The sequence below is a fragment of the Squalius cephalus genome (genome assembly GCF_949319135.1).
Source record: "Squalius cephalus genome assembly, chromosome: 23".
NCBI lineage: Eukaryota > Metazoa > Chordata > Actinopteri > Cypriniformes > Leuciscidae > Squalius > Squalius cephalus.
In genome coordinates, this window is record NC_137144.1 from 27,626,609 (window position 1) to 27,651,829 (window position 25,221).

General features: G+C 36.3%; 1 protein-coding gene across 2 annotated transcripts in view; it reads left to right on the forward strand.

Annotated features, from left to right (window-relative positions):
- znf609a (zinc finger protein 609a) overlaps positions 1 to 25,221 on the forward strand; it is a 113,020-nt gene that overhangs the window by 1,005 nt on the left and 86,794 nt on the right. The gene's annotated exons all lie outside the window — the stretch shown is intronic.

The window sequence follows — 25,221 nt, forward strand, 5'->3', positions numbered from 1 at the left end:
GTGACGGTTTGATCAGTTATTCGAGTGTGTGTGTGATGAACTCGTGCTTACAAAAGCTAAAGCGGCTAAACAACGTGTGTGTTGAAAAGAAAGACAAGATTCACTCACTGTATTCCTCACAAAGTCATATAGCAGTATTATGGTATTCTTGAAGTGTCTTTGAATATATTAAGTGCCATAATGCTTGAATATGGACATTCTTAACCATGGTAATACCATGGTAGGACATTACAAACAAGTACCATGTCTTTGGACATGTAACATATAGTATTACCAGGTTTTTGGACATGTACCATGGTATTACCATGTTTTTGGACATGAACTATGATAGTATTGTGGTATCACCATGCTTTTGGACACATATTATGATAATACCCTGGTATTACCATGTTTTTGGACATGTACCATGGTATCACCATGCTTTTGGACACGTATTATGATAGTACTGTGGTATTACCATGCTTTTGGACATGAACTATGATAGTATTGTGGTTTTACCATGCTTTTGGACGCATATTATGATAATACCGTGGTATTACCATGTTTTTGGACATGTACCATGGTATCACCATGCTTTTGGACACGTATTATGATAGTACTCTACTGTGGTATTACCATGCTTTTGGACATGAACTATGATAGTATTGTGGAAATTACCATGTTTTTGGACATGTACCATGGTATCACCATGCTTTTGGACACATATTATGATAGTACCGTGGTATTATCATGCTTTATTATATGTACTATGATAGTATTGTTGTGGTATTACCATGCTTTTGGACACGTATTATGATAGTAACGTGGTTTTTCCATTTTTTGGACATGTACTATATGGTATTGCCATGCTTTTTGACACGTATTATGGTAGTACCGTGGTATTAACACATTTGTTATGCGTCTAATGATAGTAATGTTTTATTACCATGTTTTTGGACATGTACCTTGTAGTATTCTTGGAAGTACCATTTAAATACAATGATGCATAATTTTAGTATCATATCGATCAAAAAGTCATCATAAGGGGACCATGGTACAGCACTTTTTGTGAGGTGGTGTACAGTACATTAGAGTACCATGGTATCTTTAGTGACTGATATGACTTTTAATGGGAGATTGTGAGAGCAGACGGTGGTTGATATCTTCATTGCAATTCAATGATAGCAAAATGTATAAAATGTTTGCTGCAATATTTGCTCAGTTCACTAAAATGTTTGATAACAGAAGCGCATCATTGGCAATGCTGTCAATGCGTTCTGGATTTGACATTGCAGTGACGCAACAGTTCAGTAATGAGCCTATAATGCTATTGATAATGATGTTTCTTCATTTACTCACCTTCGTATTGTTACAAACCCTATGGCTTCTGTTGAACACAAAAAGGTGAAGATTTGCACCTTGCACCAAAACATCAGTAGTCTATCGACTCATGCAATAAGTGTGAAGTCATATGATAGCTTTTTATGAGGAACAGACCCTAATTTATCACATGACTTTATAAGACATTGTCTTACATTATGCTTTTGGCAGACACTTTTATCTAAAATGACTAACATTGACTTGAAGGAATAGATTTTATGAGTTTCATGCTTTCCTTTGAGAACTGAACCCATGACTTTGGTGTCCCTTAAGTCATACTGGTATGATGCTTTTGTGAGCTTTTTGAAGCTTTTTTCAGCATCCTTGCTTTCGAAAATATCGTTCCTGTGTGGATAAAAAAAAAAAAGAAGATAATTGCACAGCCAAAAAGTTTGCAAATTTAACGAAAAGACAAAGGTACAAGAGCTAAAAAGGGAAATCCCATGAAGCATTTATATAATCAAATAAAACTAAAACTATTGATCATACATGTATTGCATCAAATTCACTGCTTTATTGGGGTGAATTGGAGATTTCTGTGTAGAATTATGGGTAATGTAGTTTTTCAAAAGGAATTTAGCTGTTAAACATTACATTAACATTAAACATTAAAAAAATAAGTTGAAATATTTTGGGTCGGTGGCTTCAGCAAACCATCAGTTAACGATCTCACCGCTCACAGCAGGTCTGTCTCACACTTTATATAAGTTATCTGAGGAATTAATGGGATTTTTACTTCTGGAGCGTGACTGTTGCACTCTGGGGAAAAAGCAACTGGTACGTTATTCGACATTTCTCAGAAAAGTCGTGCATGTTTTGATGGCAGAATTGTCTTTGTTGGGTGAACAGAGAAAACACACACACACACACACACACACACAGATTGAAAACTCTCAGGTTTCAGCAGTGCATTTATAAAGCAGTGGAACGAGGGTCATTTATCAGGAAAAACGGCAGCTTGATGTGTTTCGGTGTCAGTTTGTCTTCCTACTGCAGTAATTATTGTGTCCTGTTTAGTTTGCTGAAGGGCAGAATCATCCCTCGAGTGTCTTTCCTCATCTCTGCCCTGAAACCGCACAAAATCTTTGTGAAAGTGAGCCAGCGTTGACTTTTTCTCCATTAATGATCAGAGATTCAGCTGCACACACACACACACAGAGAAAAGCCATGAACATTTACACTTTAATAATTAATAATTGCATAAATGCATTAATAATTCAAGGTCTGCCAGCTCTTGGCGTCGACGGAGTGGACCGAGGTGCTTCTCCGCAGGTTCACAGACTTCGAGTCATTACGACTAATGTAACATCATCAAGTTCAATTCACTCAAATTACAGTCTCTTGACATTTGGCAGGGTCTGTTTCCATTAAGTCCAAAACAACGGCTTCTGCCAAAATATCACACTGAAATAAAGCCAAAGACAGTCTGATGTTCTGCTGAGGCTCCAAGACTGTAAATATTCTTTCCAGTCTTGGATGCTAAATGATTGATTAAAGCGTTCCAGATGTATTAAAGCACAACTGTAACATTTAGATTGTCTTGGGAAATTATGCCGCTTTACAACCCTTTTATATTCATAGTACAGCACAAGCTTTAGTATGTGCACCTTTCAATTTCGGGCTGTCACTAGCAATTATTTTGGTGAGTAGACGATTATTTTGACGATTAATCGATTAATCAGATAATTTTTTTGGTGCTAATACAACAATTCGCATATTTAGAGACACATTGATGTATTCTCCTGTGTTGGCGTTGGTTTATAAATGATTTACGTTACAAATCTAGTCACAAGCAGCCCGAACTCACAGCATAGTCTATGCAGAGATTAGGGATGCACCGATGTGAAGATTTTGGCCGATACGATAATTCTTCATAGTTATACGTTACACTTTATATCGTGCATCCCTTCGCTACATGCGTATACATGAAAACAGTGCAGCCCTTCGCTATGAAACACAAAGCGCGTCAGACTTCATATTAGGGCTTTGACTTTTACCCAAAAATCATATTCGAAGTTTGTTTGTTTATTAATATTCGAATATTTATTAATAATATTTTGACCATTAAAATGCCTTCAGTCAGACCTATATTGGTATCAAACTTAAGTTGTATATGTTCTGTCCACCAGAGGGCAGTGTATCAGTCATTAGGCAGGCAATGATGTTTTCAGAAGAAAAACACACTGTCACGACTGTTTTTTTTATTTTTATTAAAAAATGTTTTGTCCTTACTCGTGATTCTTCCCTGTTTCTTTGGGAACCCAAAGTAGCGCCGCACGTTGCTTTTCAAATTGCCAGGAGTGTAGATTTCGAACTCCTCGTCAGGCGTGGTTGTTGTAGGCGTTGGCGCGGCCATTGTTTTGGTATGCAAAATAGGCGCTAACCAGGACGCTAACGTCACCTAGCGGAGCCCAGATGACCAATCATAGCCTTGCTAATGAGCTCGCGATTCACAACTTCACCAGCCGTGAAAAAGCCTCGGAATCTGAAATGAAAAAGCAAACACATGCCCATTACAGGTTCGAATATTAAAGGATGTCTAATATTCGTTTGAATATCATTATTTTTTTAAATATTCGAATTATTTTCGAATAACGAAGGTCGGAGTCAAAGCCCTATTTCATATGCATTTCCCAAATGCACTTCATTAGAAACCCAAACAAACATCACATGCAGAGACTGAGTTAACTCTGAAACCCGCAGTGCACATGTTTATTTAATTCTTTAATGGCACTATTGCAATCGAGGGTTTTTAATGGAGTTCTCTATATTAAAAGGCAGAGCATGCAGAAGATTGGATGAGCAGTGTTTCTGATGCTGAAATGGTTTCTTGTACAGTGACAGTGTGGTTTTATTCTTTGAGTGCGATGATCAAGTGTAAGTATAAAAACACTCATAACGCTACTGCGCGAACTGGAAGTGCTAATGTTTGAGTAGAGGGATGCATTTCAACTCACTTTCTCAATTCACTTCTCGCTGTCGAAAACCTCACACAGTTCTGGATGTGAGAATTCAGTTCCAGAAATGAATGCGTTTGGAAAGTACCTGACTTAACGGCACGCTTTTAGGGTTTATGAGTTTCGCTTTGAGCTGTGCTCGAACACTGATCAGTGTGAGGGTGATCTGATTTCTGTTATTTTTATGGTAGTTCCACATTTCGGTGACCGAAACTCTGTGTTGTTTGACTCTGGATCTAGTTTCCCTGGATTGCTTCTGGCTTTGTGAGGAAAAGCACCTGAAATCTGAGCTTTATAACCTGCCTTTATTCAGGATTTACACAGCAGTTTTATTCTGTCCTTGACACTTTCTTCAGTTGCGTTACAAGCATTGTCTACTTAATTATGTCACTAGAAACTCAGTTGGTCATTTTGAGATTATAGCCATTGGGAAAATTATTATGGTAAAACTTTACAATAAGGTTCAGTATTAAACTAACATGAACTAACAATGATCAATACAGTATTTATTAATCTTTGTTAATATTAGTTAATAAAAATACAGCTGTTGATGTTAGTTCACAGTGCATTAACTAATGCTAACAAACACAACCTTTGATTTTCATAACGTATTAGTAAATGTTGAAATTAAGGTTAATAATAAATGCTGAAGAAGTGTTGTTCATGTTAACTAATGAACCTTATTGTAAAGTGTTACCATTATTATAATAAAATACAGTTAGTTTATTGTATTGCTCTTGTTTCTGTTTGATCAAAGCTCTGTCACAGCGATTTAACCCAATTTTTAAATGGGTTTTTGGACTGAAACCCTTTACCGATCATCCATTCTGTGGTTTGATGGATAACTTCAGCATAGCTTGATTCAGTGTCCAGCAGAAGTCTTCTTGGCATCAGGTGCAGTTGCGGTCGGAGTTGTCCTGATCCACAACAAAGCCTCCTGGAGATAAATGGCTTGCTGGGGATTTCTCTTCCTGCGGTGAGGTGAGCTCAGGATAACGTCTGCAAAGTCACTCTCTCTCGCTCTGACATTTTGTTATCTTGCTGCCATTTGGCGGGAACCCAAGTGGATTCTAGCAGAGTGAAAGACGAACGGTTTGCTCGTCGGATCCAGGAGTGTTTTGAATGACGGGCGCGGTACAAGTCGTTACATAACGCCGAGTCAGGGTTTTACACCCCTCATAAATGTAACTGTCTAGAACCGCAGTGAGTTTTGGCCTCGTCTTCATCTCGCAGTCGGGGGCCGATTGTGTTTTCGTTTCAGTTTCATTTCTAGTGATGAGTTTTTTTTGTAACCGATTCCACAGTCCATATCTGCCGATCTGTGGTCACGCTGTACAGTATTCATTGACTCTTACTTGAAGATTACACCATAGCCTAATTGACGGAAGTTTCATGGCGTTTTAGCATCAGTTAAGAGTTTTCGGCTACACTTTATTTGGTAACACTTTATTTTACGGTGTCCTTGTTACATATGTTACATGTACGTACCATAGTAAATTATGCATAATTACATGCAACTAACCCTCAACCAAATCCCTATAGTAAGTACATGTAGTTGCTTAATATTACTCACCATTTAAATATATAATTACACTGTAACAATGACACCTTAAAATAAAGTGTAACCCTTTATTTGAATGTCATTGTTACAGTATAATTATACATTTAAGTACTGAGTAACATTAATTAACTACATGTACTTACTATAGGGATTTGGTTGAGGGTTAGTTGCATGTAATTATGCATAATTTACTATGGTAAGTACATGTAACATATGTAACAAGGACATTTTAAAATAAAGTGTTACCGAGTTTTCTTTGTCTGTTGGCGTTTTGCGGTTACACCTAAAGGTTTTTAAATTAGTTTTCTTGTCGTAGCTTCAATGCATCAATGGACTTTTGTTACTTTTGAGTTCTTGCTAAACCCCCCAAAAAGGCTTCAAATGGGCTCTAAATATTCAGTTGTAGACACTCGCCAAGCGCCATATGTGAGTATAAATCGGTGTTGGCAAGTGTATGAAACAGTGTCACTCGGGTCAATGACGTGACGCCTACATTTTCTGTCCGATTGCATTTTTTCAGGCAAAAATGGGTTTAAATGCATAAAAAGACACTGTATATTTGTAGTACCTCTCCCATGTATGTACTCACTTTAACTTTTTAAAAATCTTTACTTTATTTGTTATTTTTTTGTTAATTAAAGTGTCAAAACATCATGTGGTGCGACCGTCCGGCCATAACTTCTGTTTTGAAAACGTCTTTGAAATTACTATTCAGATTTATTTTCTGCACTATTTGGCATGATTTTCCAAAATATTTTGTAATCCTTTAAAAAAATTCAAAGCATTTGTATTTATATTTCCATCATAATATACAAACAAACTTTGTCCGATGATGTCCATTTTATGAAATGTCATGTGGTGCGACCATCAAGGAACTACCATTTTGGGACTTTTATGTTGAAAACTATTCAAACACAGGAAGTTACATCATATACCAATTTACCCATGGAAGCAGCGAGCAGGTTTGTAATTCTCTCAAATTGGAGAAAAAAAAAAAACAACCTTTGTAATGGTTGGTATGTAGTTGCCACATTTGGATGTCATGTGGTATGACCTAAAAAAAAAAGTTGTTTCTACAAATTTATATTTTTATTATAAATTTCATAGTGACCTTTTTTGGGAAGCTAGCTTGTTTTGTTTAGGTGGCCAATTCTGTGCCTGTAAATTATGACTGAATTTGAAAATATCACGGACAATTCATCTAGATGAAGAAACACTAAAATCATTTAAATAAATTTTTTTAAATGAATTTAGGTGTACACAACATCTTTAATGTTTGAACAATTGCAACAGGTGTTATTTTTTTTTTTTGTATTTTAAAATTGGCCTGTCGAAAATCCATATACTTCATTGACCCACTCGCCAGTTGGCCGCTAATATTTTTTATGAATTCTGACAATGCATGAACGTGAACGAATGTGAACGATGCTCTGGACAGTTGACGCCTTGACAATTTTCAAGATGAAGTAAAAGGGAGAGCTCATTTCGTTACTCGCACGCCGTGTGTAAAGTGTGTGTGCACAAACATCGCGTGCGCCCTGAAAGCCGCGTCTCAGACAGAGCGTGAATACTAAACTGAGCTCTCTTTCACGTGGTCTTGTGCTTGAGCGGACAAATTCACACAGAATTATGTCAAATAGTGAGTATAGGAAGCAGTCTGTAAACAGTTTAAGTTTTGTTTTGTTGAGAAAGTAACCGCATGTGTAACAGTATCAGTATCATGCATTCGCTCTTAAAGTGACAGTAGCCTAATATTCCTGCGGCTGTCTGTGTTTTTTAATGTTAATCAAACGACAAAGAAAACAATCACTCACTGCTCTTGACTGAATAAATGTTGTAACTTTAATAAGGATTAATTAATAAGGATGTTTAATTTATACAGTGAAGACTGTATTTTACTTTATCAAATGATGTACCTGAAAACTACTGTGAGATCCTATTTTTGTTATATTGTATTTATTTGTGCTTTTGCTTGTAATTTGATTATTTGTTCTGTAACTTGTTTTAATAATGTTTTTAATTTATACTAGTTATAGCTAGTAGTTTTAGCTGTGGTATCGAAATTGCAATAGAGAATTGTGAATTTTCATTAAGGCCCTGGTTATAGCCTAGATGTGATTGACCAGACAGCGTTCTGTATTGCTAGTAGTTGAATTTTAATACATTTTCTTTGCTCTGCCACTTGTGTTGTTTGAAATAGCCGAACTTCTCAGTCGGTCACTTTGAAAAATTGTTTATTGTGATTTATTATTATAGTAAAATATGTATAGTTAGGCCTATTTAACATTGGAATCTGCATTGGTGTCTGCATTGGACATAGCACATTTTCTGCTCATTTGGCACTTGACAAGTGTTTAATTTGTACCCGGGAACGTTTCGTCTTCACGCACAGCTCCTTGTCAGTTGCAGATGGTGCTAATCTGTGTGCCGTTGCCTGTTTGTTTTCATTGTACCTCCGTCAGCTGCAGATGTGCTGAGATCTCCTCGTGTTGATGTGCTAAACTGCTGTGAATGTGGAGAGCGAGGAAGTGCACACATCAGGAGAGTGATTTGAGGCAGTGGCTGGGTTAATTACACCGTTATTTTTTGCATGGGCTGTTTTCTTTCTCCAAGCAACTGATGGTGTTAATCTTTATTGACAATTTATTTATAGATGAAATTTACATCTTGCATTTTCATTTCCAGTGTAAACATTCACACTCTGTTTGCACATAAAGCTGTGAATACCAAACTGAGTTGTGCTTAAAGGGCCAATTGACCCTTCGCAGGGAGTTTGATTGACAGGCGATCTGACCAATCATAATCCACCATCCGCCGAATCCACTATTTTTGTCCGACAAAGCGGTCAGGAGAGTTAGATTAACGTTGGAGGATATAAACTTGAAAAACGGAGTGTACTGACGTCTTTCCGTGGTTAAAACAACATTCCTTCTGATGTTCATTCATGTTTATTTGATGCTATAAATGAACTAGAAGGAAGAGATGATCGGTTTACGAGCCGCTTTAACTGAGCGATCTGTCAGACACATTAAAGAGACACAAAACTGTATTTATTGTTTAAATTTCTTTAAAAAATTACCGAATTTGAAAGGTGAGACTGTTTCATATTAAAAGTACCCTGGTCTGTCCTGTGTGTCAGTGTCCTCTCTGCTCCGCGATGTGTGTTTCACTGTGTGAGAGAGGCGTGGCTTGTCGGACATAGCAACAGTAACTAAAGGCGGCGGGTCTTTGCGAACGGTCAATTACATGCAAAGAAGGGCATTTTGACCTCGTAAACAAAGTCGGTTATGTCTTAAGTGACCATAGTTGGGAAAGAAAAGGCGTGTATCAGTATATTTGATCTGTGCATTCGCTCTTAAAGTGACAGCAGCCTAATAAACCTGCTGAACTCTGTCATTAATGTTAATCAAACAAAGAACATCCCTCACTGCTCTTGACTTGAATAACTTGTAGCTTTAATTTTAAGGATTAATCTGTTTTTAATTTACAGTGAATTTACATAGAGTGAGCAAACGTTTAGGTGAGATAATTGTAATTTAAAAAGGCCAAAATGCCCCTCATTCAGGCCATCCTTAAAAATATCTTGGTTTGCCGTAACAGCAAAAAAATAAAAAAAAAGGTCGGTTGGTCGGTCTATTTTTTTTTTTTCGAGATTCGATGTAAAAAAAAAAAATGTACAATTTTGGTCAAATTTGCATATCGGGACTTCACTGACAGTTTTCCAGAACTTCGTGCTATATATATATATATATATATATATTAAATAACAATTAGAAAACCTGTATAAACTGAACACCAAAGAATAATATTATAGCGGTAATATTATAGGCCTATTCATGTAACGGGAGCGCTGCCAATAATGCGCCTAAGCTGTCAGAACTGGGAAAAGTAATGATTATTAGTATGTCAAATATATCAAGGAGACATTTCAATTGTTTATTAATAAACAAGTGTTTTCTGTGTCAAAGATGAAGTTGACGATGCTGACGCGATCTTCGCAGTAGTGAACGCGCCAGAGAGAAATGCACATTTCTTTACATAAGCAGAGAGCAGTCTGTTTTCTTTCGTTTTGAATTGTTTTGTTTAAAAGTGTACATTTCATACTTTTTTATATATAGGCCTATATATGTCTCAGGTCTGTGAGGCAAGTAGCTTATACGCTGAGTTTCGGTTCATTTAAGAGACCAGCTCCAGTTCACGCGCCGGCGACTCCGTGTCCTGATTATATTGCCTTATTTAGCCTACCTCTTATTTATTAAATACAGGAAATTGGTTGATGAAACATTGATCAAAATTAAGATACAATTAATACAAAACGAAATTCACTTTAAAGACAGACTTTCTACAAAAACAAACTTAATGAAGTGGTTAAAATCATGTCTGCCTACTCCATTTGTCTTCCGATATTTTCGGGATCATATCTTATTCATGCTATTCACTTTTCATATAATCAACATGAAATTTAAAAAATGAATATTATTTTATTTAAACATGAATATGAAACTAAATCGTTTTTTAATGACTGTGGGCTACAACACAGGCCTATTAGACAGTAGCCTACAGAGAAATTTACTGTCGGAGCGTTGCCGGTGAGCATGTGGGGGGAGAGATACAATTTTCGATCAATCATCGAATTTTATTTTGCTTGATATGCCCATTCTTAATATTTGGTGTTTTAAATGCCTGTTTGAGATCTCTGTGAAGTTTTAATTGCCGCTTTCAGAGCGGTCACGTCCGTAACATTGTTTCTTCCTCATAAATGCGAACACGAAAAATAAAATAAAATGAATAGGCTATAAATTATGTTCTGTGGAGAGCCAATCCCTCTTCATCCGGTGGGTATAATAGCCTACTTTTGGTTTGCGCAGTGTAATTCATAGAATTAGCCTACTAAAACATATTTTTCGTGGATCTGAGTGTCGCGATTTCGCTTTCATTTCGTATAGGCCTACAGCCTACACAGCCCTTATAATCATAGATGACGCCACGGGTTTTTATTTAAAAGAAAGAGCGTAGCCTATATGTAGGCCTATTTATTCACAATAAAATATAATTAATATCATTTTATTGCATTTGTATTAGTTGTTTGAAGAGTAAAAAAAAATCGGTCGGTCTTAACTCAAGTTTACAATCGGCAAGTCGGTCGGACTAAAAGGGAAAATAAATAAATAATTGGGTCGGACCTAAATTGACTGGGTCGGTCGGGTTACGGCAAACAAGAATATTTTTAAGGATGGCCTCAGTCACAGCTTACTGTATATCTAGGGCTGGGTAAAAAATATCGATTTCTCGATTTTAATCGATTCTCATTTTTACGAAACGATATTGATTCTTAAATCCCAAGAATCGATTAGTCATCCTGTTTTCAGTTGATGAATGAATGTAACATTGTAGCGCGCATCACGTCCAATAAATCTCAATAATCTTTGTGCTTTGTTACTATTGATATGAAACAAAGTCTTAAGATTACATCCATTTTCTTACGAAATTCAAAAACATTTACCATTTTGGCGCTGTGGCGTGAGATTGCTCTGGCTCAGCTCTCGAGAAGCACATGATCTTCTCTTCCGCATTAATAACACCAGTTACAGCGCGAAATAAACATGAATGAGCTTCTGAAAGTGTGTTAAAAGATAGAGGACAACTTATCGCTCAATCAGTGTTTTAACCGTGGAAAGACGTCAGTAAAACAGCTTGTAATCAATGTCATGTAACGTCACATTTACCTCAGAAAAACCAGATCCAGTGACCATAAACTCATTAGTCAGCGAGAAAAATTAACTCTAGAGAGGAGCATTTTGCTAAATATATGCACCATATTACATATTCATTATAATTTTTATGTTCTTCAATATTTAATGCATGTTTGAATAAATCTGGAAAGTTTATGACAGCCACCATTTCAATGTTTACATTTCATATAACTTTATTATTATAAAAATAAATAAAAGTGTAATTTAAGTGTTTGTATACAAATCAGTTAATTTTTACCTTCATTATAGTAGGCTAATGAAGCCTATAGGCTACCACTGACTCCCATAGTTTACAGCATTAGTGAAGAGATTTGTTTTCCTTGAGAAAATTTGCAATGTATTGAACCTGATATCCAAAATAATCAATATTGAATCGAATCGTAATCGAAATTTGTGTCAATACCCAGCCCTACTGTATACTCGTTATTAAAACAAATAGCAAGTAAAACAAATTGCATTAATAGTGATTAATTTTATTTAAGAAAAGCTATGATAAATTTGAACGTATTTTTATTCTTATTTTACATGTATATACGTAGACTTTCATGGAACATTATGGCATGAATATTTGCCTCAAACGTCATGAAGTCATGGAAATGTATTAGTAAAATTGTGAACCCTGATAATCACTACACTAACACATCTCACGGTCATGTGATGCCGCCCGTGAACCAATCAAGATGTGAAATGCACACCTGCTAACTGCAGGAATACTCAGCTGACGAGCGGATGTGTTTGTCTGAGGTGTAGCGCCGTGACACATGACTGCGTCTGCATTCAGGAGATGTCAAAACATGTCTGCGTTTTTCTGGTGGCTTTTCATCCTCGTTCAGACCTCAGCGCTGTTCGGCTGCTAAAAGTGCTTTTTGTTGCAAGAAAACATTAAGAGAGAATAGCAGCGAATGGCTGAAACGTAATCATAAAGTCATAAAAATGAAAGCTTTGTAAAATGAGAGATTATAGGATGTCCATTTCTTTATTATTACCACAAATAAGTACATTGATTTGAAATAATTTCACTTCTTTGGTTTGAATGAATGTAAATTTGTCACGTCTAATATTAAACTAGTGTCAATTTATTAAAAATATTTAGGGTGTTTTAAAAAAAAATTGTTTTACTTATGTTTCAATAAAACGTTTGAATTACTAATAAATTAATTGATTATTTTTGTAAAATCTATTTAACATTTGAAAAAATAACACATTTGATGATGTTTTGTGCTATTAGTTCGTTTGTCGGTCTTCGCTCTAGAACTTTCCGTCCAGAAAAACGGGCTTAAATTACAAAACATTCATTTGCTTAATCTGTGCAAAGCATATTAATTTTGTAGAAGTTAATTAGTTGAAAATGCACTGCAGATCAGGAGTGTCCCAGGAGCGCTTCTGTGTTCTTAGCATGAAGAGAAACCAGTGATCTCGGTGGTTACGCTCACGGCTGCCATGTTTGCAGGACTCGAGCTGTCATGCACTAGCACTCATCACGCCAGCTCAACTAAATAGTTTATTTTCCTTCCCGCACTGATGTTGAGATATGTCTCGTCTGGATCAGGACCTTAAAGAAGCACATACTTAAACTCATACTACATGCTTAACTCTACAAGTAGGGCTGCATGATATGGGGGAAAAGTGTCAACTGATTTTTTTTAAAATACGTTTATTTTAGCGTTTTTGCTTTTTCTTTTAACTGTCAGAACAATGACAATGATATAAATTATTATAATAGAAATTAATTAACCTATGACAAAACAACAGAATATTTGCGGGACAAATGCATACAAAGACAAATGATGCTTTGACAGGTAAAGCTGAAGCTGGATACAAATTCGTAAATGTTGCAGAGTCACTTAATCCTATGAATATATTAGTGCTGGGCAACGATTTATCACATCCAAAATAAAAGATTGTTTACATAATATGTGTGTACACTGTGTATAATTATTTTGTATATATAATTATACACAGATGCATGTATATATTTGAGAAAAATGTGTTTATATATAAAATATTTATATTTGTATATAATATAAATTATGTATAAAAAATAATAATTTTGAATGTGATTAATCTTTGCCCAGCATTAGAATATATATATATATATATATATATATATATATATATATATATATATGTATGTGTGTACAAATAAAACGTTAGGCACAACATTAAATACATTATCAATGAATTCAGATTACATTACTAATAACTTTGGCGTTAATGGGTCATTGGCTATGAATGCACTTCATCAGTTAACTTAAGATGTTCTCAGATTTGTCCCCAGGTTTTATCTTAGATTTGTCATTATTAATGTGCATCAATCTTTCCAATGCAAGCATGTTTTTCCTATTTTATTTTATTTATTTTTCCCCTGATAAAAATAGCTATTTTTGTTTGTAGGGCTGCATATTTGGCCAGAGTTTTGTAATTGTATATCAATATAGCTATATAATAATAATAATAATAATAATAATAATAATAATAATAATAATAATAATAATAATAATAATAATAATAATTATTATTATTATTATTATTATTATTATTATTATAATAATTATTATAATTATAATTATAATAATAATAATAATAATAATAATAATTAGTATTATTATTATTAAATTATTTGTAATATTTATAATAATAATAATAATAATTATTATTATTATTATTATAATTATTATTATTATTAAATTATTTATAATATTTATTATTATTATTATTATTACTAAATAAAAACAAAATAAGAAAGAACACTAATATTTCACTGTAAAATTTAAAAAACTGTAGTTTTTAATAAAATTAATATAATAATAATATTATTGTTGTACATAACGGCATAATTAAAATACTAATATTTATGGCTTAGTTAATTTCTTCATTTTCGAACGTTAAACCACAAAACTTTTATTTTGACGAAACACAGTGCCACGCTTTACTCTGAAACATGCAGCGCATATACATTTGCATTTATTTAATTTGCGATTTGATAATCTCCCTGCCGTGATTAATCAGCAAGCGTGGGCCAGATGTGTTTGCACTTCAGTCCGGTTGGTGTCTCTGTGTTTTTACCGTCACCGCTCGTTCTTTCTTAACAGGAACTTGATCTGCTAGATTAGCTAGAGGAACCTATCCGAAAACGTGCGCAAACTAATGCCGTTCCTCCAAGAGTTTTCTTGCTTCTGTCCTCGAGGGATTGTTCTAATTAGAGTGTAAATAAACCGGTTGTGATCTGGCATATGTTCTCCGGAGCGAACGTTTTCTGAACTCCCTCTGTGCCTTAAAGACTTTCCACAACAATCAGGCGCAGAGACCAACTGTAGCGTTTGGGAAACTCGATGCATGTAAATGAGATGTGAAAGGGTGATGTTTGAGGACCCAGGTGACACCGTCCCCCTTCAGACTCTCATTCGGCTGTCAGCGGAGGGTAATTTAGGTGAAGCGGAGAGAGACTGCTGGAGGAAATTAGATTGAGAGGGTTTTCGCATCTACTGACCGCCAACTGAACCCGATGACTGACAGGAAAGTGACAGCGATGGAGAGGGAGTGGAGAAGAAAGGTGAAGGATTGGAAGAAACAGATTTCGTATCACTTTCCACCTGGACTAGACTGAACAGTTTAAGTGCACTTCATCTGCAGCTGGTTGTGAATTCTGATGACATGTTAGGCCTTGTCCGCACTTACACCGTGTCCTAACCAGATACAATGCGAGAAGATCCCAGCGACAAATAATTTGCTTGTCCACACACTAGATGCGACTGCGAGATGCGTCAAAATCAATCAAAACCCTCAGCCAATCAGAACAGTGTGTGGGCGGAGTCAGCCAATCAGAACAGCGTGTGGGCAGAGTCAGCCAATCAGAACAGAGTGTGGGTGGAGTCAGCCAATCAGAACAGCGTGTGGGCAGAGTCAGCCAATCAGAACAGCGTGTGGGCGGAGTCAGCCAATCAGAACAGCGGAGTCAGCCAATCAGAACAGCGTGTGGGCAGAGTCAGCCAATCAGAACAGCGTGTGGGCAGAGTCAGCCAATCAGAACAGAGTGTGGGTGGAGTCAGCCAATCAGAACAGCGTGTGGGTGGAGTCAGCCAATCAGAACAGAGTGTGGGTGGAGTCAGCCAATCAGAACAGCGTGTGGGTGGAGTCAGCCAATCAGAACAGCGTGTGGGCAGAGTCAGCCAATCAAAACAGTGTGTGGGCAGAGTCTCGTGGCTCTCTGGAGTCATCTTGATGGCACTCGCAAGAAAATGGAAAAGTACATAATCAAATTCACAAATATTACATCATTTAAACATTATTAAAAATACATAGGCTGAGTTACTAAAACAATCTTTGTCAAAGAATACACTTGTTTGTTCACAGTTTGAACGTTCTTGTTCCCATTTGTTTAATTGGAAGATCTGAGGTGAATTATCCACTGTTGCTTTTACAGCTTCAAAGCTGGAGCACTAAATGACATTCAAAGTCACGTGTTTTTTTTTTTTTATTCTTCCGTCTGTATCATCTCAGTGAGCTTTTATGAGGTTTTACGCATGCGCAGTAAAGGTGAATTTAACGTTTTCCAAAAGTTTATCACACTGAAACGCCGAAAAACACCTGAAAACGCCAGTGTGGACGGACAGCGTTTTTTTTAAACGAAAACGCTGTTTTCACATGTTTCCGGATTAATGTAGACGTAGCATCCTGATGATCATATTGGATTCTAAACCATGCCACAATTTATCAAGACCCTGAAGCAGAAATGAGGGAGAAACACCCAGAATAAGTATAAGGGGCTTTTCCTTGCCATTAATGCTTGGAAAACTCGCCTACTTCTCCTTCGATTAAAATGAAGGGCTTAGGGCTGGGTATTGACACACATTTCACCATTCGATTCGATTTCGGTTCACAAGTTTGCAATTCGATTTCGATTCAATATTGATTATTTTGGATATCAGGTTCAATACATGCCAAATTTTCTCAAGGAAAACAAATCTCTTCACTAATGCTGTAAACTATGGGAGTCAGTGGTAGCCTATAGGCTTCATTAGCCTACTATAATATTGAAGGTAAAAATTAGCTGATTTGTATACAAACACTTAAATTATACTTTTATTTATTTTTATAATAATAAAGTTATATGAAATATAAACATTTAAATGGTGGCTGTCATAAAAACCTGCCAGATTTATTCAAACATGCATTAAAAATTGAAGAATATTAAAAATGTAATACTAATGTAAAGCAAAATGCTCCTCTCTAGAGTTAATTTTTCTCGCTGACTAACGAATTTATGGTCACTGGATCTGGTTTTGTAAATCACAATACATGACATTGTTTACAAGCTGATTTACTGACGTCTTTCCAAAGCACAATGATTATTGTGATTTATTGGATGGGATGCGCGCTACATTGTTCCATTCATTCATCAACTGAAAACAGGATGACTAATCGATTCTTGGGATTTAGGAATCGATATCGGTTCGTAAAAATGAGAATCGATTAAAATCGAGAAATTGATATTTTTTACCCAGCTCTAGAAGGGCTAGTGGCTGAGATATACGCACACCTACCAACATCCGTGGCCATGATTTTTGTAATGACTTTTGATTTTTGTAATCTACATTTTAGTCTCATAACATCGGTTAATGGAAACGGCGTCATTTCGCAATCGTTTTTTATCGATGTTTAGAAAATATCGCAAAAGTTTTGCGCAAATCTGTAATGGAAACGCGGCTTATGATGGAGACAGAGAAAACAAATGCTATCCAATTCCTCCATCTTGAACTTTCCCACTGACATTTGTTGCAATGCATTCTGTGATTGACTACATAGGCAGCTGACTTCTAAAGTAGTCATGAACAGACTATTATGCTTTAAGTGCTGTCTAGGTAGTGTGCTCACCAGGCTTTAGGTTGCAGTAGCTGTGATTTTCACTTCTGGAATGGCAGCTCATTCAATCTCGTTTCATGAGGCTTGAAAGGACGTTTGCAGTTCTTTGGCCCCGTCGCTCGATGCTTGACCCAAATACCCAGATTTCTCCTCTTCTCTGACCGCTTGAGTACTCGGTTGATTTATCTGTCAAGCTCTTATTCAAAATGGCCAACATGCACAAGTTTAAATCATGCCTGTAGGTCTTGGTTTTGTAATGCTTCTGTTGACTGCTTCTGTATTTGTATTTGATCCGTGCTCAAGATTTTGAAAACGCTTTACATGATTATCATGTCACACCGCTGTCGATGCCTAATATGTCATCTACTCATTTCCCCATCAAAATCAGCTTGGAAAGTGCACGAGTTTGGTGATGATTTTTGACTGAAATGTTGAGACCGTTGCGGCATTTGCCGTCACGAGTGAATCTGCTCCACTAGAGCGGATCTGTGTTTGGCTCCCAGCCTTCCTCTCTGTTTCTCTCAAACCCGCCATAAAGATCCTTTTATCCGTCTCCTCCCCCACGGCCTCAAAGTCCTGCCTGACTCAGAGGCGGTTTGCTGACAAAAAAAGACAAACAACATGTGAGATTTTCTCTTTCGCAGTGTTGGCTTAGCCTATATCTCTACGTTTTTTAGCCTTTGGCAATATTATATACCTCAAAATATAAAGCAGTTCAAAATATTCAAAGTCAAGTCAGATTTATTTGTATAGTGCTTTTCAAAGTACAGAAAATCATGCTGTTAAGGTTTATAAAATCTTCATATCTTCATGCCTTATAGATGCATTTCGCTGATTAGAGCTGGGCGAAAATATAGTTTACAATTTGCTATGATATAAACAATAAAGCAATTGAGATTTGCTGTGTAGTATATATTAGCATATGAATATACTGTATGAATGCAGATAAAGTTGGACATGCTTTACGTATTTAACTAAGAGTTGGGTGATAATAGTTGAAATAGTTGAAATCAACACAATGATTTTTACTGCACCAATACAATATTTATCTTCAAACACTTTAAGTTTTAAATGTCACAGGGACTAAACGTTTTTGAGTTATGACACAAGTTTCTGATTCATCGAAATAAACCATTTGAACTGATTCAAAGACTTGATTGTGATTTAAACCAATTGCTACTAATATTTGCTGCTTAACTTTAAATCAGCAACACTATCATTGTACAGTATATCATGAATATTGATCTATCAAGCTGCCGTCTCTGCATTGAGGGTTTGTTTTCAGATGTTGAGCACATGTCTTGTGGTCATGTGGAGATCGATGAATCCTTCCGTGCGCTATAATGGGACCAGATTTCCCAGAACTCGTTGGCATTGATTAGTGTTACTGCATTTATTCCTGATTTGGCAACAAATTAACTAGGCATGCCCGATATATCGGCCACCATATCGGTATCGGCCGATATATGATCATTTTTGGTGTTATCGTTATCGGCCCGATAAGAAAATTTGGCTGATATATTAAAGCTGATTAATAATGTATTATTTCCTTCAGCTGAGACACTTCAGATGCGCACTGTTCAACATGATGGTTTTGAATTGCTTGAAATATGATTAGAATCACTTCAAAAAAGGAAAATACAGTCACAGTGCAGCAAGTCTGTCATACCGGCTACATAAAATTATAATGAGAAAATCGTTATAATTGTGTGTTTAAAATGTGGCTTTTAATGGTGAGACTTGTTTTTGTAATCAGGCTCTCAAAAATTATATAAAAATGTGGATTTAGATTTATCGGCCAATATATCGGTTATCGGCTTTCAAATATAAAGAGTTATCGGTATCGGCCAAAATGTTCATATCAGTGCATCCCTACTGTTTACTACAGGAACTAAAACTTATAAAAGTTAGGATTGTTTCTTGTTGAGGATGTTTTTAATATGCTAAATTTCCTTTCTGGGATCATTAAAGCATCTCAGTTCTGCTTCCCTCTTCAGATCTCCATTGTGAAGTTGAAGCAGCTTTAGCGTCAGATCAGACGTGTGAGTGAAATGCCCTCTCAGTCATTGTTATGAGCTCCTGGCACATTCCCTGTGGGGGGGAAGACAATTATACGCTTCCTCTGAGCTGGGTCACGCAGAGGCGAGGGTGGAGGCGACTGAACAAAGCCTGCTGGGAGGTTGCTGGTTGAACACAGGAATCTTCCTGTTTGTGTCTGTCGTCTCTGAAGGGATGACTTCAGTCGATCCAGAAGACAGCTGGCTGGCTGGTGGGAAACCTCTTTAGTCGAATTGCCTTCAGGAGTTACAGAAACGTTCTGATGTTCCGAAGAATGCGCCAGTGTTCTATTTTTGTAAATAAATGGCTAGCAAAATTCCAAAATTTCGAAATAATTGGCCGGTAGGGCTGGTTTGTATTAGGGATGGGCATTTTTCAAAAAGATTGTATTGGAATATTTGGGCTCATAAAAATCGAATATTCGAATATTCGTTTATTTAAATTACATTTAACGAGAAAGACGAAAAGTTACGTTTAATTTTTTTCGTTTTTGTCGGCATTTCTGAGCAAGCTTACAATTAGGCAATATACACATCAAGCTTACTATATATCATAACGTTTTCTTTTAGTTGAAAACATTAAACAATATGTGTAAACAAAAAATATAAAGAACAAAAGCATTTGAGCTCAAGCAGCGCGAACGAAAAAAAAAACGCTAATAAAGCAGACTGCGCAGTTATCGTACAGAACGTATGCTCTCGAGTCAGCATATGGTTATCGTGTTTATATTGTTTCACGTTCATGTTGAGAAAAATAATAATATCCACTTGCTCGAGTGAGAAAACCCGTTGCGCTGACAGACGTTGCAGAGACACAAAGATAACGGTTTGCTAAGCGAAGTTTCTAAAAGCACTTTGGGTTTTCTGTTCTTAATCCAGTCTCCCTCAACGAAACTTAAAGGAAGTATAAGTCTCAAAATCATTTTGCTATCAGAAGATATCATATCTGATCACTAGCGCTACAGCTGAGTTTACCTGCAGTCGTTAATGGACAGCTGTCTTTCCTCAGTCGACTGCTATTTGGATTTCATGTGATTTCTCATTGTGGTGGTGATATTACGATAACTCAGTTTCATTAAAGGTATAGTGGAGGATCTTTCCGAATTTTAGATAAGACACGCCCTCTCCACTTTTTGAATAAGTTTGATTGATTCACCAGAATGATTGACAATTAGGAGGACCAATAGTATAGGTGATCCACCCGGAAGTAAAAAATCCTCCATTATACCTTTAATTAATTTGATTAAAAGTACTTCCATTTTGTAATATAATTTTCATCTAAGCAATTCCAAACTTCGCGAGGCAGACAATGACATTATGTGATCAAATACCATCCACTTGTTAAACACGCTCCACAGCGCCAACCAGTGCACTTAATTATAACTGCGAGTTAGTGCTTGGGATTTATCATGGATTCATTGCATTAACGGCCAAAGCAACGTTGTAAAATTCGAATACTAGTATTTTATTTTTCGAATAATAATTACACATCAAAAATTTGAATATTCGTGCACATCCCTAGTTTGTATCCCTGTGCTCTTGGGTATTGTACTTGAATTTCTGTGAAATCGCTTTGGATAAAACCGTCTTATAAATGTATAAATGCATAGCATATCTGCGAGTCTGTCACCAAGAAGAAAACTTTTTAAAAATGTGTGTTGTAGAACAAAACGTCAAAGTATCGTCAACATATGTTTACCACTGACCTTATTTCACTCATAAATTGAAAAACCCCATTATAAAACCCATAGGAAAATCTTGAGGGAACCATTTGAGGGAATTAGTCTTCTTGGTTTTGACGTCATCCCGGCACCACTTTATATGAAAAATCGGATGTTTTACAAAAGGGTTGTGTGCCATTCACAATTTTTTTTTAAATTTCAATTTTAAATTCCTGAGGGTCCAAACCAGATGCTGGACAGATTGAAATTCCACCTTTATTAATTTGTATTTACTTTATGAATTTCATCGTATTTAATAGGGATGCACCGATATGAACATTATGGCATATATACCAAAATATATGTAGCAAAATATATCCAAAATATATCCAGCTTTCCTGTAGCTCAAACAGTAGCGCGTTGGCGCTTGCAATGCCAAGGTCATGGGTTCGATTCGATTCTTTGGATAAAAGCGTCTGCCAAATGCATAAATGTAAAATGTAAATGTATATACCGATAACCGATAATGCTTTATATTTGAAAGCCGATAACCGATATATTGGCTGATAAATCTAAATCCAAATTTGTATATAATTTTTGAGAGCCTGATTAAAAAAACAAAAGTCTCCCCATTAAAAGCCATGACACAAGCACACAATTATAAAGTTCTCATTATAATTTTATGTAGCCGATATGACAGACTTGGTGCACATGTTGCACTGATCTGTGTTTTCCTTCTTTGAAGTGATTCCAATCATATTTCAAGCAATTCAAAACCATCATGTTGAACAGTGCACATCTGAAGTGTCTCAGCTGAAGGACATAATACATCTTCTTTAGTATTTAGTATATCTGCCAAATCTTATTAGGCCGATAACAATAGCTAGCTAACATTAAAAATTAACGTATATCGGCCGATACCGATATGGTGGCTGAGATATAATGCATCCCTAATACTTCATAAATGAATTCTGTGGAACATGGTGTAAGAACACTTCATTTCCCAGAATGGCTTGAAGTAAATTCCTCTTCCTGTCATTACCTGGTGTAAAGAAGCCGTAAAGGTTACAGAACGAAATGTGTATTATGCTTTTCTTGTTGATTTGTCTTTGTGGTGTCTTCACAGTGGATGTGTCATCTGTTGTCGGTTTGTCTAAGTATCTTGACAGAGCGGGTCTCTTTGTAGTGGGATGATAGAACACACACAGATGCGAAACAGCAGAAGGTCAGAGACGCTCTTGCCGGGAGGGAGATAATGAACAGCAGTCCTTCATGAGAGAAGTTTCTAAAAAGACATTTCTTGAATTCACTCACCACTTTTCTTGAAGCTTTGATGACATCTAACAGCTCAATGCCTCTAATCCTGCTTTTCCTTTCGCTGTATTTCTCAGATGTCGTGCCATATTTCTGCTAGAACGGACGGGAAGTAAAGCGTGCTGTTGTTTTTGTGAATGGATTTGTTCATACCATGCCCTTCTGGTTAGCTGATTCACTCAGATTAGTTCAAACTTGTCTTTTATCAACAGCAAACGACGAAGTGAGTGTATAAAAGTTATATAAATGGAGTCGTTAGCAGATGTGAAAGTTAAACAGAGTCGCTGGAAGCTTGTGTTGAGTGTCGTGTCCGCGATGGCTCTGACTTACGCCTGACCGGCCCATGGATAGGCTGGAATGTAAATCAGTCAAGTTTTTCTGAAATGCCATTCAGCTCGTGCCAGCAGGTTTTTGGAAAAGGGCTTTGAAAGGTTTTGTCTAACATAAAGAAGTTTTTTTTAAATGAGTTTTTTCAACAGCCTTGGCTCTGGGGTCCAAATGCCCCATTGCCAACCAGATCTTCTCTTTTTACTCTACTTTAGCAAGCAGTGCAATTCCAGTAACATAACGTTTCATGTTTGTGGCGAAGTGGTGGTGCTTGATTTCTTCTAGACAAATTTTGGAAATTGCATTACAAATTGTGCATTCATTTTTACTGATATGTTTTCTGACCATAAAGACCATGATGAGGACCATCTTTTAAAGAGATGGTTCACCCAAAAATGTGATTCCTGACATTATTTACTCACACTAAAGTTGCTGATATGACTTCAGAAAACTTGGAGAACATAATGTTGACCACTTTTATCATGTTTTTATGTTTTTTTTTCTTTCATTTAGGCAATTGAATGAGCTGTAGGCTATATGAAAATTGTCATGTGTAAAGATTGTCAAATGTAGCCAGTGATTTGGTTTATAAAGTTATAAATATGGATATTTTTCTTACAAAAACACATCGCTTCGCTTCAGAAAGCCTTTTTTTTAACCCTCTGGAGCCGTATGGATTACTTTTATGATGGATGGGCTTCAAAAACTCACTTCAGTTAATATTCACTCCCATTATAAAGCTTGGAAGAGCCAGGATATTATATTAAACTCTGATTTTGTTCGTATGAACAATAAAAATCATATACACCTAGAATGGCTTGAGAGTAACTAAATTATTGGATAATTTTCATTTTTGGGTGAACTAACCCTTTATATTATCTTTTGATTTCCACAGCTTAAATAACAACATGAACAACTTGAGAGAAATTAGTTTATCGGCGAACTGTTCGTTTAATGGTTTTCCAGCCCTCTTGTTCATTACCCTGGATGTTTCATGATATAGTGGCGTTCCTTATTTGATCCAATGACACGCCCGGCTCATATTCGACCTTAAAACCAAAAAGAAATGTGGTATTTTGCTTAATGGTCCTCAATGGTACTTTTTTGTCATTCAGTAAAACAGATACTTTTAAGTTTGTCGTAATAACATTTAATTTATGCTAATATAATAGTCCTGACATTCTGATGCTGAGACTTAGTTAGTTTAGTGACAATTTAGGGGAAAAATGTCAAAAAAAGAGAGGGTAAAGTCTTAAAGATAAGCTTACTTTTCTTTATGCAGTGAGTTTAACAACATACAGGTTTGGAACGACTTCCACAAAGTTTAGTCTATGGTTGAACTTTTCCTTTTAATGGCGTGGCACGGTCGTGATCATTTTACTGACTCTTGGTAGATGATCCATTTAGATGCCGCTCTGATGCTTCATAGATGATTCACTCTCTCGTCTGGATGGATAGTAGAAAAGAGGTGTTTATATGGTACCATTTTTATAATATTTCCATTCTGGTGTCAGTGGGATGGTGGTAGACATCCGTCACAGCGCAGCTGCAGTCATTGTGTTGTTGGGTTCATTGCCCCCTGTCACCATCCAGCTGGGATTTAGTTTGCCAGCCTTTCACATCTCCTCGTTCGACTGCAGAAAAACAGTTTTCACTTTCTGTGCCAGCCAGTTAATAAACCGTCAGCTAGAATGTCTCTTTTCTTTTGTTCAGCCGAGAGACCTTGGGTGGGCGACTGGCAGAAAGAATTGCACAGCTCGCAAGATTGTGGTGATAACTCCATCCATTTATTACAGCGCGGCCTCGTGTTACTGTGAAAAAGTGTTTTTAAAAATATCAGAGCTTCAGAATATAAATATACAGTATAAGCACTGGTAATGTGGTTGGCATTAGCTTTTATGGAAACCACCATACTAAAACCACCCTTAACAACATGTAGTCCTACTTTAATAAAATTCAAGACCGTGTTGAAAGACAAAAAAACTGTCAAAGCGAATATTGTTAATAAATGTTTCTTCTCTGTGTCTTTTGAAGTGCACTTATTGTATTGTGGAAGATGGTGAATTTGGTAGTGAAATGGTAAAGGGATTCAATTTAGAAATGCAACTTTTGGGTTTTACCACAATTGCTAAAACTTTGTCAGAGAAGTTCAAAAGTACTCCCACTAAAAAGATTAATGCCAAAAAAAAAGGAGAAAAAGCCAATTTCAGGAACAGACCAGTTGGTTGTCTACATGAGTCATGTGTAACCAGATTATTCAGTAGATCTGTTGTTTGATGAGGAAACACTTTCATTGGTTATTTGACCGTTTCGTCTGCTGGATGTTGGTGTAAGACATTCCTCAGTGGACCCCTGACTCCTGCAGGGGGC